The sequence below is a fragment of the Apus apus genome, chromosome 2, assembly GCF_020740795.1.
Source record: "Apus apus isolate bApuApu2 chromosome 2, bApuApu2.pri.cur, whole genome shotgun sequence".
NCBI lineage: Eukaryota > Metazoa > Chordata > Aves > Apodiformes > Apodidae > Apus > Apus apus.
Window position 1 is genome coordinate 36,703,558 of NC_067283.1, and position 19,542 is coordinate 36,723,099.

Genomic DNA, 19,542 nt, shown 5'->3' on the forward strand with positions numbered 1-19,542 from the left:
ACTATGAAGAAGATGGAATAACAGCAGTGTATCTTTGCCAGTTTTGCTCACATAAGGACAACTACTTGATACAAATACCTAGCACTCTATTCCTTACATCAATACTGCCTGCTGCATTTGAAGACAGCAGGTGAGAACCCACACTCTGGCTGTGGAAGCAAAATAGCTGATCCATACTTAGGGTAACAGGGCTTGTATCACTGGTTTGACCTCTTTCTGCGGCCCCATCAGCTTATGTCTTGCTGGAACAGGGAGTAAAGCTTCTCTCTCACTCAGGAAGATGTCCCACCTGTCATGGAAGGAGACACCCGAAACCTTTCCCTAGTCAGCAAACGGCAGCATTTGGGAGTGTATGGATGCCATTGCGCTGACAGCCTCCTGACTGAAGTGAGAAGGAAGAGGACAATGAGTGATATTTATCACCCGCTGAGCTCGGCATCAGAATGAAATATTTATAGTAAACACTACGGTTCTGGCTTGTGTTCTTTCTTACACAAAGAGTTAAATAGTCAACAGAAGGATATTTGAGTTGTCCTAGGTTAAGAGTTAATAGCAGTCTGAGTGAGCTCTTTAACAGCTATTAGGCCAGTAACTGCAGACCTTTTGAAGATGCAGTACTGAATAGCTGAGGATTATTTGCATATGACTGTCTACTATTGAAAGGTTTGCTGGGAAAGCTGCCCTTTTACTGGTCATACCAACAAAGTCTAATGATGTAAACACAATTCATGTCTACATGACAAATGGGTGGAAAGGCCCATTTGCTGAAATCGGCTGTGTTCCACTAGAGGAGAAATATTATCCAATTTACTTGTTCAGTAAAAAAAAAAAAAAAAAAAAAAAAAGGAAAAAAGAAAAGAAAAAAAAAAGTTGCATTGAGACTGTATAGGAAAACTGGGCATTTTCTTCTAGCTTTCCCCTTCCACTTCAGCACCAGTGTGCTGAAGCACCTCATTCCATCCTTTGTGTCAGGACAAAGCCAAGGTGATATGCATGTATGATGAATAGTCGAGTGGATCTGTTGCTCCGATAGACAAGTTCTTTTATTTCACAAGATAGAGGAAAAGAGAGGTTCCACTCCTCTATGCTTTCTTCACTTCTTCTGAGGTAATATTTGTCATGCCGTTACTGCAGACTATGAAACAGTCCTGACCCTCAAATAAGATCAAGTCGTTTATTAAGTGAGAGGAGAGAGAAAACTGCAAGACCTGAAACCTAAAATGTGTGTCTTGTCAGTACGGTGTATTTCCTTTTATATATTTTTTCTGTACCTATTAAAAAAGGTCAAAATATTACTCATTATTAATTCATATTGTTTAATCAGATATTTAATTTAAGATGGTCTTATAAGGAGATCCCTACAGATAGACCTCTAAGCCAGCACAAAACTTCTTATAAATTAAAGCCTACTGATTATTTTTTTAAATTCTACTTGATCACAAGTAATTAAAATAGTCTACAAATTATTCTGATTAATTCTATGTACGGGCAACTCTCATTCCTGAACAAACCAGTTTGTTTTAACTAAAATGGAACAAGGCACTTCTGTAATAAGAATGGCCCCATGTGGAATTAATCAGGAACAGTTCCATGTGTAGAAAAGCCTTAATTAACTTTTGAATTAGTTTCATTTGCAGTGTCTTTGCTGGCATGTATATCTGTATCTAGATGTATATATAGGATACTAAACTCCTTACAAATCAGGCACTAAATCTTTGGTTTAGAGTTTTTGCCTGAAGTCTTAATGATGAGGTTTTTTTCCCTTCGAAAACCTTATATGTTTTTGGGAAAACAAAATTAGAACAAGAATATTTTAAAATTTTTAGTCAGTATGTTATACTTTCTGATTTTGCATTACATGAGTACCACTTTCCCTTTTTTAAGTTTAGGTTCTTGATTTTACTCAAAAATTAAATAGCATAAACCATGTTTTAATTACCAAAACTACTCAATTCCTTAACCGAGATAAATTTATAGATTAGTACATTAATAGATGGTTATTTATAGAGGTGTTTGGTGTCCTTCCTGAGCTGTTTGATTTAGGACAAAAAGGTAACATCAGTCTAATATTTTGGTTTTTACTGGTAATTGACATCTCTTTGGTTTCAGATACAGTCCCTCTGTTGTCAGTTATTAATTGAAACAAGTAAAATTTGGGGAGAAAATCAAATTCGGGGAAAAAAATCACATAAAAGAGAACGTAAAGGACACACAGAATAAAAACAAGGCCTAGATAACAGTGAAACAGTAAGAATTAGACAAAAACAGATTCCAATTAGAGAAAAACACTCTGCAAGTAGTCAGCAGTCTGGCCTTGAGACAGGCCTGCAGGACACCTGCAAGGTGGATGAAAGGGATGGAAAGGAGCACTCCCCACAGTTTAGTTTGGTTACAGCCTTGAGCACTAGGGAAAAACACACTGAGTAATTGAAGTCACCGTATTAATTTATTAATGATCCATTAGCATACTAAAATTCACACCCATAGGCTAGAGGGACCCCTACTAACAACAAGCCTCTTACTCCTTGAGCAGGCATAGTGAAATTCCTGAGCATTGCCACTTTAAATGGAAGTGAGGAATTAGTTGAACTATCGTGAATGCCAGTGGTAGAATAATGTTAGAGATAAAGTTCTTTCTCACGTTTTTGGGTATAAAAGTAGTGCTTGTGTTTTGGGAAGCTGAGCTTGCTTGGTGGAATACCACCCTGCTCCCTTTTCTGCGCAGAACTGGATATTAAAGGAAGTATCTCAGCTCTGCCTGCGGATTGGCTTTTTGCACATCCAGTAAGAGACCCCACTTTTGGGCCAACACCTGAACCCACTGTTGTATCTCTGAACATTACTTATATCAATGAAATTGTATCAATTACAGGATAAAGGGTATCTAAGACTAAAAAATATAGTTTTGTCTTTTAACTGTTTCTTTTGAATATTTTCTAGCAGTAATTTAGCTAGATCTTTCAGAATTTCTATTTTTTTTTCTTTTTTTTCCTTCAATATTAATATTTGTTTCACCATCTGGCTAGATTTTACTGTTAGTCTTGTGTTGACAGACGTTCCTTTGTATTCGGTTAAAATAATAATTTTGTATGTATAAATAATTTTCTCATTAGAAACACAGTTTTTTTTAATGGTGTCTGGAAAACCACTCGTCAGCTCTTATATATCACAATGACTTGCATATAAGAGAGGATAGGGTTTTGGTGGAAAAAAATAGATCCCAATATTTCTGAGTGCCTTTGTATATTAAATGTGCCCACAATTTCATTAATTATGTTTCCCTAAATTTTATTCTCTACTTTTAATATTTTTTTTCCTTCCTGAATAGGACTTATGTCAAGGACATACATTTATACAGAGCCACATGAGTGGTGTTCCCCGTTGGTGTGGCACTGGACTTAAGTTACAAAATTGTTCTTGTCTGTGGAAAAAAAAAAAAAAGCAAAGCCCTCAAAATCTTGTTTACAAAATGAACCATGTTTTTCCTTTCTTAATGGAAGCATCAGTTACCTGCTTAGAAAACCCTGGCTTAGCAGAATTGTCTGAATTAAAGTTTGTGCTGTTTCTTTTGTGTCCTCCATTGCACAGGCATTCCTTGACTTGTGAATCAGAATTGTGTGAGGTTTGTACTTGAAATTAGAAACTTTCAGTAAGAATCTGAGTGTTCCCAAATTTGTTATGCCTACAGTTTTTCAAAACATGGATACCCTCCACAATAGACTGGAAAAGGATTATTTGGAACACAATAAGTGGAGGTGACCATAGCTACAAATGGCAGCAGTGCTCAGAAATAAGGAGGCATTGGACAATGGATTTGCATACTGGAATGAAGGTACCAGGCTAAGCTAACTCAAGTGTTTAGGCCTGATACCAGTCATTCAGTATAATTAGACAGGATGAACTGTGTTTGAGACCTTTTTGTTAATAGTTTCTTGTAGCATTACAGATGCACATAAAATGAAGATTGAGCTACCAAAGCATACTCTGGGACTTCTGTCCAGAACTGTGAGAATAAGGCACATGTCAACCCAAAAGGTGCTTGAAAGCCACCAAATCAGAGGTTTGGCATAAATTAAGAAGGTTGGAATTTTACTTGGAGCTATCTCCAAAAGATTGTGTAGTCCTGAGATATCTAAGAAATGTTTTTGAACAACGATTTGTTCAAGAAAATTCTCAGCTAAAACTTACCATGACTTTTTTTTGAAGGGGCATGGGAGAGTGATATAAAGAAGAACTCAGTGCAGGTGGAATTTTTACAACCTTTGGAAGGAGGAAAACCATGAAAAACAATGGGAAAAAAACCCCACAAACCTGTCATTTAACTTGCCATTGTATGTTGTAGGGCTGATAGGCAGAAGCATGTGCATGTAGGCAATATAGTTGCTTCATCAGCCTTTGGAAAACTCATCCATGCCTCATTCTTTACATACCTGAATTCTGGACTTTCAGAATTGATTTATAATGGCAGTGGCTGAAAAATGTTATTTACAGATCTTAATCTTAGCTTCATGTATTTGCTGCTATGAATGTAGATTGCTCCCGATTCACACTTCAGCAGAGTAATGAGAAAATTATCTACTCTCAGAGAAAATAAATTGTGTACTGTGCTGTTGTTAACTTCACTGGAATCTTCCCTCGATTGCCCAGATGTGCTGTTGTCCATCCTCCCAAACCTTCTGTTTATCTCAGTGAAAACAGATTCTGACATGCTTAGTCTTTATTAATGAGATGGTTTCTCAGTCTTGGTTAAAGAGATATAGGAAGGGAAGTTATATGTAATGGTTCATTTTGGAAGGAAGATCTTGAGCAGTTTGGTTCTTATTTCCCCTTTTATTTCACTGAATCACAGTGAAATATTCTGTCAGTTTTTAATTACTCTTCTATCCCTATTTTTGTACAAACTTGTAGCAGTCCTAAAGACAGTATCTGGTCTTTCTGTTGTACATTCTTTGAATATTGGATCCAGCTTTGTTTTACTCAGCACGACGACATGACATAGTGCAGTCTTGTGTAGAAATAGCTGAGTTAGCTCACATTGTGTTAGTTGTGAGAGCAGGAATGATCTAACCAAGTTGATGCAGAGCTTTCAAGAATTACTGCTGTATCTGGAAGACACAAATGGTGACTTGGGAGCTCCAGTTTGCAGTAGGAGGGAGACTGTCCGAAGAAGACTGAATCCTATAAAACTCAATTTCTTTTAGGAAACGATGAAGTTCGGTGATCTGCCAATATTGACAGCTCTCTGGTGTTTCCCACTGCCTTTCAAAGCTGCGTGCAAGCCTATAGAAGTTAGGACTCTGACCTTCTATGTGTCCAGCACAGCTCTGACAGCACCAGTAAACATTTCTACATACATATTGTTTCCACACACAAGTATTTGCTTGTTGTTGAAGCTAAATTGCCTCTAGTTTGAAGCCAAGATGCTTAGAGTTAGCTTGGTCGCTTCTGACATACTATAGGGTCTGCAGTAAGTATCCTGATAGATGTCACGTGCATCTAGTGCTGAATGCTGACTTCTTGTTATATGAATAGTTCTGTCCCTCTGATCCTTGCAGATGACTGGGCCTTGGAAGCAAATCTTGACATCTTACTAGTGATCCTGTCTCACATTTTTAAAATATTGACATCTAAAGCATTAAAAAAATAAATAAATTAGGTCACAAGTAATCATCTTATGGCTTAAAAATTGGAAGCTTGGGAAAAACACAATTCTGGTTCTTTTTGTCTGCTTTCTTGTCTTCCAGTGCTTTGCGTTTTCAAGGTTTTTTTAGCAAACAAAAATTAGAAAAGTTTTCTGCCAAAACCAAGTGTTCAAAAATAATATATTAGGCCTCCAAAAATAATTTATTTTAGAAATATGACATTTTATAAAAATGCTTTGGCATAGATTTTTGGGTGGGTGTCAAGATTTTGCTGTGCATGTACTTTGTGTTTTGGGGGCCTAAATGGCTAATAATCAAACTGGAAGGTTGTGTGGGTTTTTTAAATTGAGAAATGTAGCATTCACATGGTTCTGTTATTTTGAAGAACAATACATGTACCACTTGTGATAAAAACTGCATCTGTCTTTATCTTGATGCATCTACTTAGTATCTGGCTTTTTCACTTTGCAGCAGAGCCTGGTGATCTGAAAATGCCCATATGAAACCTTAGTGAGATGAAATTAGTTTCAGAGAATAAAAATAAGATTTGCAAAGTGAATTATGACCTTTCTGTATGTTAAAATACTATTTCTGTTGCAGAAATTAAGATCCATCTACATCTTGCTATAATGATGGCCATTCTGGAGATACTTAAAATAAAGATATAAACAGTCGCACCTCAATTTAATGTTCGTGTCCAGAAAGCAAAGGCATAGCTGGCAGATGCTCAGTACTAAATACTGTTGACCCATGTGACATTTTACTTTGACCTTGTGTAGTCTAAACTAAAGCACTAGAAAGGTAGAAAGGTAGCTCTTCAGCAGCTAATTATGTAAGTCCAAGGCAAAAAAGACTTATAGGTCGGGATGTTCCTAGTCAGGAAAAGAAAATAGAAAATCGTAAGACATATCAAGAATTGTAGAATAAAAGTCATGGAACATTATTTTAAAACTAGTAGCTCTCGATTGTTTTTAGCCCCTAGTATATGAGCTATTCACTGAGAGAGCTAACATTTCTGTAATTCCTCAGGCATTGACTTTAAATAGTTTGCAGTCCAGCATAAAAATGAGCTGAGATCCTTGACTATAACACAGGTGGGAGTGATGCTATTCAGGTAATTATTGATGGACTTTTGCCTAAATAAATAAATAACTTCAGTGATTTGGTTAACCAGTTAATGCTCTGCCAGTGAGAAGGTGGAGAGTAGACAGAACATCTGTGTCAGACAACTGAATTTGAAAGAACTGTGGTCTGGCAGGAAAGTAGGTAGATGAAGTGGTGATTTTGAAAAACAAAAAGCCCATCAAGGAAGACATCAATGGGATCCCAACGTCGGCATGCTGCAGCCTCCATCCTAGGGTGATATCAGGCAGGTCCTGCACTCCCAGGCAGGTCCTAGCTCCTGACAAGATCTCATTGATGAGGAAGAGATGAGAGAGAGAAATAGAGACCCATATACCTAGTCCTTGTTAAAAGGTTTAAATATCATTACACTTGGCAATATTATTTTATGTTTTGACATCAATATTGTGAAGGATTCAAATGATACTGCCTCCAGCAGATGTGGAAACTTAAAAAATGCAAGACAGTAAATAAGAAACATTCTGCATCGGTTTTTCAGAGAGGGAAAAACTGAAAAATGCCCCAAGAAAATTATAAAATAGAAGTGCTTGAATATGTTGTTCATTCAAGGAGAACTGATGCAATTTTGAATATAAAATCAGTATTGCAATGGGTAAATCAGATGGTCTTACACATTTTAGTTTTTGTTGCTTTTACCTTGCAGTTCAACTTAAAATTCTTCAAGTGTCCACAATAAGCTGTTAAAGCCCTTCTAGTGACAGTATTTACAGTAATTTTTTTTTTTTTTGTAGCAATGTCTGCTTTAAAAAAGAAATTTGCCTATATAGGTTATATGTCGTAAACGTGGCATACAGGAGGCCACAGAGCCTGCTGCAGTATGGAGACCAGCAAGCATCCCTTCCCCATAAACTGTGGGTCAGTTTTCAACTAGGGGCAAAAAGTATAATTTTGATTTCGAACTCTGTAATATTAGCAGCTGGATTATTGAAAAAAACACAACAGGTTGTTTGCTAAAGGCTGGGGATTTTGTATGACAACCCTTGTGAAAAGCCAGTCTTAATCTCATGCCTAATTGACAGTTGAGCGTTAATGAATATCTGATTCAAAATGTTCCTCCTGGTAACTTGAACCACTTCATGAAAAATATCATGTCTCCCATGACAGTAGACACTGCTAGTTAAGTTCTTAGGAAAAAACAAATATGCAAATTATTTAAAGGCGTGAAGAAAGCACTAAAGTGCATGTATTTAACCTCTATTGTTCTCATGTAGAATAGTAGCCATAAGTCATCCAGCATTTGAAAACTGTGTGAGAAGGCTTGTTAGTCTTTTTTCAATAAGGGAAAATAGTCACTTTGATTTGGGTGGCAAAGATAGCAAGTGGCAGTTTAAAACTGGATATTTAATTGAAAGACAGCCTATACACTGTTGTATTGACCAATAATGTGAAAATAATATTGGGGAGTCTGACATAAGCAAAGTTATCTGAGTTAATGAGACTTAGGCCCTCCAGAGTAGTTGCGCAAAGTTAACTGATCCTCCATCCATTAAACACTGCAGTAAATACACTGTACACGTTGGGACATATAGCTGCAGAAAATGAATAGAAGATAAGGTAATATCTTTTAACTGTGGGATTTAATTTCTTTGTTTAGAGAACTGGAGGATGTCCATGTTTGTCTTTTTTTTTTCTTTTAACCTCATCCATAAATGGCCTGTGAATTTTGAATTGAGATAGATGCTTAATATTTAAGTTTTTTTGTAAGTTTGTTTATAAAAATATTTTTGTAGTGTAAGAAATTAGTGAATTACCTGTTTCAATAACAGGATTGTCATGCTACTACACTGCCCTGTAGACTAGAAGTATTTACACCCACTTTGGAGTGTCTGTTTATAACCCTTCCTAAGTAGTCCATGGAAAAGTTATGTTTCTTCAACCTTAAGCAGAATTTCACTTACAATAGGCAGGGACCTCTCACTATTTTCAATTTAATTAATCAGAATGAAATTTCTATTCTTACTTTTTATCATTCAGACATACTGAGCTGACTTTAAACTACAAGATATGTTTTATCACTGGCTTTAAATGATTAAGCTGAAGCACCTCATTTTTGTAAGAGATATCTATACTTGAGATTTCTGTCATAATGTCTGTGCCCCTCATTTAGAAAAACCTGTGTTATTATTATTATGTTCCTTCCAGAAATTATAGTTTTGCTGAAGTGCTATAAAACTGGTGCATCCTATGCTGGAAGTGTTTTGATTTCATTGACTGATACTTGAATACTGATGAACTATAGATGGAATAGTTATTCCATTTGAATTAATTTCCTGCCTAGAATAGTTTGTATTTAAACCCAGAAAGCTGAGTAAATTTTTCATCTCTATTAAATTAAAAATGTGTTTTTAACCTGCATGATCTAAGTAGAGGAAGAACTATTTTTCAGAACTCCAGTCTGCTTGGCTAACAAATTGAAAACTACCAGGGAGTCTAGTTTCAGCTTTGCTGCTTGATATGAGAAAGGCAAATTTTGTGTCTTCACCAGAACTTGAGTTCATCTTAATTACAATGTCAGTTCTGTACTACCAAGGCTCACTGGCACAGTGTTTTCACAACCCCTAAATATACTGTTAGGCCATCGCAAAAATTGTGGTAGTTTGTCAGTGTTGTTTATATGGGTGGTGTCCAGAAAGAAAGAGATACTGTCCTGTATTGCCACAGGGAGAGCAGCTACGCCAGATTAGTGGACTGGTGGAAGTTCTTCTAGGACAGCACAGGTGTACTTGAACTATACTTGATGTTGACTTTAACCAGCAGTTGTGGTTTTTACTTTAAATTGAGGCTTATTAAAATACATGCTAAACTAATAGTTCTGATACTGATATTACTGAATAATCCTAGCTTTACTCAAATGAGAGGAAATGGATTCTTCTCTCAATTATATATTCAGTTTTGCTGGGTATTTTCAGTCGTAGGTTCTGTGAAACTGGAACATTACATAGAGAATCTGAGCTGGACTGCAACAATCCTCCATTGCACAGATGCTGTGACTGTTTTTTATTATCCATTGTTAAAGAGGAAAAAAAATTAAGTGTCCATGGTTTTATTTTAGTGTTTTCTGACATACTTTACTTGTTTAATTGTAATTTTTGTTAGCTTTTCCAAAAGTATTGAAACTGTCTTTCCACACATGTCCAGCTGACTTAAATCCATTCACTACTGTAACCCTGTTATTACAAGCTACTTTCATAACTGTGTGAAATAAACACTTCTGTAAATCAAATCAGTGACAAGTGAGTGCTACTCAAATCGGAAGCAGAAGGATCCTATTTTCTGAAACTATTCAAGAAGAAGAAAATTAATGGTCAAGATGTAATTTTAAGGTAGCTCCATTTTGCGTATGGGTCATAGTTTAACCCCAGCTGGCAACTGAGCACTGTGCGACTGCTGGCTCACTCACTCCTGGTGGGATGGGGGAGAGAACCAGAAGAATAAAGTTGAGAAAACTTGTGGGTTGAGATAAAGACAGTTTAATAGGTGAAGCAAAAGCTGTGCTTGCAAGCAAAGCAAAACAAGGAATTAATTCACTACTTCCCACTGGCAGGCAGGGGTTCAGCCATCTCCAGGAAAGCTGGGCTCCGTCACACGTGGTGGTTACTTGGGAAGACAAATGCCAGCACTCTGAATGTCGCCCCCTTCCTTCTTTTCCCCCCAGGTTTATATGCAGAGCACAATATCACATGGTGTGGGATATCCCTTTGGTGAGCTGGGGTCAGCTGTGCTGCCTGTGTCCCCTCCCAACTTCCTGTGCACCCCCAGCCTCTGTAGGGCAGTATGAGAAGCTGAAAACCCCTTAACTTAGTATAAACAATGCTTAGCAACAACTAAAACATCTCTGTGTTATCAACATTATTCCCACCCTAAGTCCAAAGCACAGCACTATATCAGCTATTAGGAAGAAAATTAACTTTAGCCAAAACCAGGACAATATGGAAGACAAGCTCAAGACTTGTTTACTTATGATATATGTCTGCTAAGAACACAGAAATGAGTGTGCGTGTGTGAGTGAAAGTATGAACAACTCTGTCTACAGCTAAATTAACTTGCAGAGTAGACAGCTAAAAAAATACAGAAAAACTACACATTAATTATGTTTTATAGTCTTCCAACCATGATTTTTGCTGTTCTGTTTCTGTGTTAGAGCAGAAGTCAGGAAGGGGAACAAAATCAGCCTTGGTGCCCATTTCTAGCTGTACCATGGAATGGACAGACCACTGTAGCCTGATCTTGCCCTTTACTTCTTTTAACATCCTCAGGGAGGGAAAAATGACAGTATTGTTGCACCACCCAGACAAGAGCCCTGTGATGTCCAAAGACATCTCTGACTGTGGCAGTAAAGCCTTTATCCTTCATATAAGATTACTGATGGCACAAAATCTGAACTTTCACCTTTCCTCTGGTGTCATGATTATGGGCCTGATTTTCTACACTTGAGCCAGGTTATTTTTCACAGAATTTAACGGGAGAGTTACCTGAATTAGAAATTATACAGCTGGATGCTGTAATTACTCCTTCTATCAGTAATTCAAGACTTAAAACACAATTTCACTGACTTCAGTGAAAGTAGATTATGTTGGCCAGTAATAGTGTAGCTGAGAAAAGGATCAGCATCTACATGTTTTCTACCGTGTGATGCCACAGGAATCAAACAAAAAGAGCACTGAATAAAACATCCACCTTTTTGTGTTCCTTCAGTTTTTTAACATATTGCTTAAACCTGAAGGGATGGGGAGAGAAGTATTATGCAGTGTCATTGTTGCAGCATTTGTGGTTTTTTTAGCTCTTATGTATACCTCATGGGAGAAATTAAGATTTTTAATCTGTTACACCACTTACTCAATTTTTATGTTCTTTCAGCCTTTGCAGTGCTAAGCTGTATTTTCATTTGGATTCAAGGTGTGCTTTAGCTAATTTATCTTCCCTGTTCTGTCTCACAAAATTAAAATTACTAGAAGTCACTGGATAGTCTTATGTGGGACCATACCTACCTACACAGGGGAGTTTTATTTATGTTGATGTCAATGGCTTTACATTGCGATGACCTTATTCACTCAGGAATTACTAAAATATTCAAAAAGTTCTGGTATGGAAATATTTCACTAATAGTATTTTGAGGCTTTTGCTAGAGATTGTCAGGGGAGTGTTGAACTGAGATACTGTGCTGTGATCTCAGCCAGGACTTCACGACAGGTCAGGAGTAAAGGTATGAAATGCTTTTTAAAAAAAACCCACATCTTATTGTGATTCCTTGCTTATTGAGGAGCTGTCCACATCTTTGTCATAAACTATCCCTTCTGCTAGCTGATGGCTTGGAGAATGCTTTTGATATGAGAATTTGTTAAAAGCCAAGAGCTTTTTTTCAGGAGAAAAAGGCTACCTGAATTCCAATGGATTAATAAAACTGGGACTTGTAAAGCACTCAGCTTTACAATCTTGTCTTCAGTTGACTTCCTAGTACTGAGAATGTTCAACCTCTTAACCTTGCAGGAGACACCACCATTGGTAAATACTGATTTTTTTACATTACATTTGTCTTTGCATGCTTACAGCTGCAGTTGGGTTGCTTTTGTCAGGTGCAACTCGACATGTTTATGTTAAGGGGATGTGAGTCAAAAATCTTTCTGAATATGATTCCTGCATGGTAAAAACAGGGACTGTTAGAGGCCCTGTTAAGAACTTAACACAATAGTTTGTGATAGAATTTAATAGCTTGTGTCATTAACTGCAATCCTTGTAGCAGCTGATTTGGTTCCTCTTACAGCTGCCTCACTGTAACATTTGGCATACCTGCTTTTTAAAAGTCACCGTCGAAAAATATTTACTAAGTGCCTTGCAAATCAGGAGCTAAGCAGTACATGAAGTAAATGTCAAAGTGTTGTCATAGAAAACATTAGAATATTAATCAAATGCAGTAGTTTTAGACATTTTCCAACTGCAAAGTAGTGAATTTTCAATGCTACATTATTTAAGGTGGTATCTTTGCAAATCTGAGGCCTGTGAAAATGTATAGAGCAGACACAAATTTGTAATCCTAAACATACTGACAAATCACTGCAAAATTTAATTTCTTTTACTACATTAACTTTCCTTCAGGTCCCCACGACATTAAAGTGTAATGTTATGTGCACAAATTCTTCACAGTCTCTCTGAGGCTGTTCTACTAGTCCAAGTCAGAGATGGCTTGTAATTTATTTTCAGAAGAAATAGTTGTGACATTTCAGTCATTCAGAATCTCTGGTGGGCAATATCCAAGCAATAATTCCTGGACTTCTCTCAGCCTTCTTCAGAGGAACCTTCTCAACCTTCATGCAAAGAGATAAGCATCACATTTTCCTGTGTAATGCTATATGTGTATTTATAAATGCTACTACAATCCACAAAGTTAATGACTTAATGGCTTAATGAATTCATGACTTCCAGGCTCTGTAATCACCCTGTGGCAGGACAGCTTGCAAAAGATGCAACTGCAGTTGCATTCAGTATTCACTTGTATCTCTGAAAGCTCTGAGAAATAATTTGCTAGCATGATTCACAATAGTTGACAAATTATAATGCCCGAGTCAGAGCAGAATCTAAGATATGGAGCAAGCAATAGGTATAGAGCTAAATATAATACACCATCAATTAAAAAAACCCAGCAAATAATTTCTTATCTCTGTGACTGTGCCAATGATGTCAACGCCAAAATGTAGTGTTGTTTGCCCATAACAAAGTACTTGAAAGGCAGTCCACCCACTTAAACTCCACTGATACAGATTGTGTCTGAGCAGCCCTATGATTTAAGTGCTGACAGCAAATGCTTTAAAAAACACAATCTTTAGCAAATCTGGAGTCACATGAGTGAAAACTGACAATCTCTGTGGATGACTATGCCTGAAGTAGTTATGTTACAACAAGGGGATGAAAAAAAAAGTAAAGAAGTTCTTCCAAAGTCTATTCTGTGATTCATGCTTGTGGTGGGGCAGGGAGGTTGTCACTGATACAGTGATTGCAACTGTCTTGCAATCTAGAATAGAAGGAAAGAAAAATTGTAAAAAAAACATAAATGGTGCTTTTTCATTTCATAAACTGTAACCACTCTTGAAAATGCCAAGTTGGCTTAAGGCCTGGGTGTGTGCAATCTTAGGTAGCAGCATATAAATAAAAAATGACACAGAATAAATTAGAGCAAGAGTGTTGAAGAGTAGACATGTGGCATTTACCATGCCAGTGAGATGGTGTAATCATTATTTTTATTTCTTGAGTTTATTTCAGTTATTATAGTAGACATTTGAATCCACTTTAAAGAAAGACCCTAGCCTGGAAATACTATCTCTGTAAAATAATTGTTGTGCTGTAGAGCATTTCTTGTAAGTGACTACAAGTATCAGTTTCTAGGTCTTTGACAGCAAGCCGAGTTCATGAATGTTAAATCCACTTATATGTTCTATACTGATGCTACTGAGATAAGGAAAGAGATCAATACATTAGTGAAAGCATTGAATAAAAAGAACAGGCTATGAAAACTGACAGGGTGCCTACCAAAAGCAAAAAGGTTGTGTAAAGCAGTGGAGCAAACAGGAAAGATACCTTCTTCTTTTCCCTCTTAAGAGTTGATAAAATGTCTGTTTTGAGAGAGTATTAAAATAGTTCTCTTCTAAAAGGTATCATAAAATTGATCCATTTCAAAAGCAATGCATATCTGATATCATCCCAGATACCGCCCTCTGTTTTTAAATTTTGTGTCAACGTGTATCCTGAGCAGGCATTATTCTACCTATGGAGCATCTGCTGCTGCAATTGTCAGAGACAGAGTTGAGGGATAACATGAACCATTGGCTGGAGCAAGAAGGACATTTCTTGTGCTCCTAATTACTAAACCCAACAGAATGGTAGGAGATTGTTTCCTGAGGCTAAAAGCAAGAGCGAGGGGAGAGAACTGTAACACAAGACAGGACAACTTCTGTCCTAGAAACCTACATTTACATCATGTTAGATATAATATCATCAATAATATAATCAATATCATCAATAATAAGCTGCAATATTCACTGCTATTCTAGCACTGCACATTGAAGTTTAAAGAAAGTTAAAGCAATCTGATGTCTGCCAAAAAACCCCACAAAACAAAACAGAAAATACTATGATTGCATATTGAAACAATCTTCGTATTTTTACCCAGCACTGTAAAGGCAAAGTGAACATCTGTTATGTTTAAATGTTTGCTTTAGAAAAGAAAACTTCATGCAAACTCATACCATATACATGCATATATGTAAGGATAAACTTCAACTCATTTTGCTGAAGTGGATTCACAAGGGATTTGAATTCATATAACATGCTCATACCAAGACATAGAACAGCATCGGAGGATTTCAGGGCTTTAAATATTGGAATATTTCCCTCTGTACACCAGAAGGAAAATCTGTGTGAGACCCATGTTCTTTGTCTTCTGCCTTTGAGAAATCCTTTGGAGTCTAGGCATTGCACAAAATATTTTTTCATGGGAAATAGGAGCACACAGAATGCTTTTCACCTGCCCCTCAGTAAAAGAACATTGAAGAAATCCCTGAAGGAAAAGATTATAGACTTATCTCTGTTCTTTTTTGTTATTTTAAGAGGGCAAGCATGGTTTTAAAAGTAGACTTTCCATTCACCCAGTAGGTGAGTTTTATAGTTTTGTACTTTGTACCTTTGGGTTTTTTAGAAAATTCTACTATTGTTTTGTTTGCACATCACTTTTAATATAGTGATTCAGACATCAAAATCTTTGTTTAAAAGTATTGTTCACACCAATGGGCTCAGATTATTTTTAACACTCAAGAGCCCTAGCTGATCTCAGCATTGATACAAGCAATTATTATGCAGTTCTCTCCCTTTTAGCTCTACCAGTTTGTCATGCCTCACATCTTAACCTGCTCCTATTCTGAAAAATGAAACTTGTTTGTTTGTTTGTTTGTTTTTTCTGGAATGCCTTTTAATAGTAAACTTTTGCATCTGCTCAGAATAGACCATATAATTTAGCAGCAAGGAAGAAAAGGAAAAGTAAAGATAAAACAAGACTTTTAATGTCTTGAAAAAGAAGTGACTGTTCAAACCTTGATACTGTAGGTTATTGCTTTTCCTCATCTCTTGTGGAAAAGCCTTGCGTTCATCTGAAAGGGAGAAAAATAGGTAATAGTTATCAATGGCTCATTTTAATTTTCTTGCTATCAAGATTTGTACTAAGCTATTAATATCTGCCTGGAGTGCATTATTAATTTATTTGTAAACAAATTGTATTTTAAGGACTATGTCATTTTGATATGAACATTGCTTTATTTTCATTTTGCTTTTTAAAATTTAGCCTGAAGAGAGGCAAAACAGGTTAAAGACTATTTAGAGTGAGAGATGTTCTGACTTATTCTAAACCAACAGTTCCCAACCAGTATAGGGAGTCTTTGCAACTTCCCTATCCTACTTTTCTCATTAGCAACACCTTCTCACTTCACTAGACACATGGTGCTGCAGATCTGGGCTAAGGGGAGTAAGGGAGAGGCAGAAATGGTAGGGTTATATAGCAGAGTTTCTCCTTGCTCTCCAGGCATGCTTTACTACTGCTTGGAGGAGAAAAGAAGTGCTGAGGGCCTTAGTGATGGGTGAAGACGAGTCAGAGACACAGCCCTGCCATCCTATTCTCAGCCTGTGAGCCTTCAGGATGTTCTCTTATTAAGAGATGACAATAAAAGAGGCATCACAACTACACTGTAAGGAAATAGTTGGCTTCATGACCAAAGGGATTGTGAGAGATAGGATGTATCTTGCTGTTAGAATTGGGTTTGACATTGTTCCATATTGCAGGCATACAATAGAATAGAGTCTAGAGGCAGAGTGCAAAATTACTCTTCAAGATGAGTTATCAGTGTTTTGCTTCAAACTGAGAAGGAATTTTAAGTTAGGTTCCACCAGAGTATGTCCTAAGGTAATTTTTACTTAATATTATAATTAAGCACTTGGGTAGTGGAAAGCAGAATGTGCTTACAAAATTTATGAGTAAGAGCAAGCTAGAATAGAGGGCAAGTACTGTGAAGGTCAGAACTATTGTAACAAATTGGAATAATGGTCCACAATCAGCAGGATAAAGTCACTTAACAGACCTGGAAAATCAACAATTCAAAAGCAGAAATAATTTACACAGAAATAAAATACAACAGGAGGAATCTAGAGCTTATTCTGGTTAGCAAGATAAGTACAAGCCAATGATACAATGGCCTCACAAAGGTGAAATAATTTGGTTTGAGGAGATATTTACGGAAAGGTCATGAATAAGATAATAAACCAGGTTATTCTGGTATGCTCAGCACTGCAGAGACCTCAGCTGGAACACTGTGTCTGGGTTTTGCACCACACTCTAAAAAGATGTAGAAAATCTATAGGAGGTGCTGAAGAGATAAACAGAAATAAGAGGTTCAGTCTGGATGGCTTCCCATCTAGCCCTACATTTCTGTGAAATGATCTTGGAAATTTTTATCTTCTGTTTGCCAAATGTATTTTGCGTATTGGACTCTTGTAACTTTCCCATTTTCGCCAAGACTACATGATTATAAGAGCCAGTTTGTTCATTGCAACTGTTTGAAACATGAATTTCTGAAACCTGTATGAGTTTTAACATTGACTTCACTGAGACCAGGATTTGACCTGAAATGTTTATCAAAATGTAACATTTACTTCTCCGTTTTGTTTTGTTCTGAAGTTTATAGTAAGCATTAGTTGTGCATAAAAGCAATTATTGTTATCAGTGTGAAGGAATAATTGGGTCTAGAGGAGTAAACGTAGGGTTGAAAGTTAGTGGATTCTATGTTTATGCTTTCAATATGGTTGCCTTTTTACCTTGGCCATGCTCTCTATGCCCTGAATTTAACCTCTTATGAAATAATTATTCATAGCTACTTTTTGAGGATTAATTCTTGTTTGTATGGATTTTAATAAAAATTGTGCTAAATTTTTTTCAACAGTCATGTCATTGGTTACCTTTTCTATAACCCTCTTCTATTATTTCAAATCCATCAGAGGGTGAAATAAAGTCATAATTAAGATTCGGTACGCACTCAGCTGTTCCACAGCATTTGGTAGGTTACAACTATCACAGTTCCAGGAATTATAATTTGAAGGTGTATATGTCTGGAGAAATGGGCTGAGAAGAGCCTCATGAAATTCAGGAAGGGCAACTGCAAAGTCCTGCGCCTGGGGAAGAACAACCCCAGGCTCCCCTGGTACATGCTAGGGCTGCCTGTCTGGAAAGCAGCTTGGTGGAAAAGGAGCTGCTCCTGGTGGACAGCAAGTTGAACATGAGCCAGCAGTGTGCCTTTGTGGCAAAGAAGGCCAGCAGTATCTTGCACTGCATGAAGAGGAGTATTGCCAACAGGCTGGAGAAAGGGGATTCTTGGCCTCTATTCAGCACTGGTGAGGCCGCACACTTGGAGTACTGTGTCCAGTGCTGGGCTCCCCAGTACAAGGGATGCATGGACATACTGGAGAGAGTCCAATGAAGGGCCACAAAGGTGGTGAAGGGACTGGAGCAAGGCAGATGGGCCACATGACTTCCAGAGGTTCCTTACAATCTCAACCATTCTGGGATTCTGCGAATCTGTGAATACCTTTGGAATAGAATAACCTTCATTTAAATACTAGTTGGAAGCATAGGGCACTACAGAGCCAAACAATGTAAAATACCTCAAAAAGCATACTGTTAAAAAAAATAGGTTAGTTTTTGTACTTCTGTGAAGAAAGAACCCTGGGTGCAATTATTACCTTGCAAGAATATTAATCCCATGAGTAATTTTGTTGAGTGATGTATAGGAATGTTTTCATCTCCTAGATGGCCATATACTGATCTTGCTTCTTTTACATCTAACATCTGATTTGATCACTTGTTTTTTTCTTCTGAGCTTTACTCTGAAATTTATATTCTCCTTTCCCAAGTATAATACCTTTGTTTTCTATTTAATTTTAAGTAAAAGAACTGTGTCTTTTTAATAGTAAGTCCTCATGCTGTACTATGTTTGAAATGATTAAATATTTAGTCATTTCTATTTTTCTATTTCTACTTCTCCAAACTACCTTGAAGAAGTTTTTTCTTTACTTTGATATTACATTTCCTAAAAATAATGAGTATATGTCCACCTTTCTAGTTTGTGTAACTCGGAATAAGATTGGTTATAGAATTCTTAGTCATGTATAATGCTGACTGTAAGAGATTATTAATTCCACTGGACTACCTGCCCTCTTTTCATGAATCATTTAACATGAACCATGGGTTTCTTAGTGATTAAAAAAAAATATTATTATTTTTGATCACTTTAACCAGTATCAGGTTTTTGTTAGGGAGGTGTCTAATCTACTTCATCTTCCTACTACTGCAAGACTTTTTATATCCTCGCAAGCTTTCCTTCTTAGAAATCCAAAGGTAGAGAATTCTCCAAGGCTTGTAATGGTTTTCTAGTGTGTTTTTCTGAACAGAAGTCCCAGTCCATAAATACAATTGTCCTTGAGATTTTGTTTTCCTCTTCCACCTCTTGAAGCTAACATCGTACACCAGCCTACACACTGACTAGGTATTTTTAGCTCAGACTAAATGTCTCCATTGTGTTTCCTTACAGACACTTCTTTTCAAAGTTATCCTTAAGGGATTACTTAGTAAAGCTTTAAAGTTACAAACTTAGTTCCAAGCAGAATTTACACACCTGAAAAGCAAACTGCAAATGTGAAAGGTGTGTTAAGTCTGCTGAATAACTTAAGA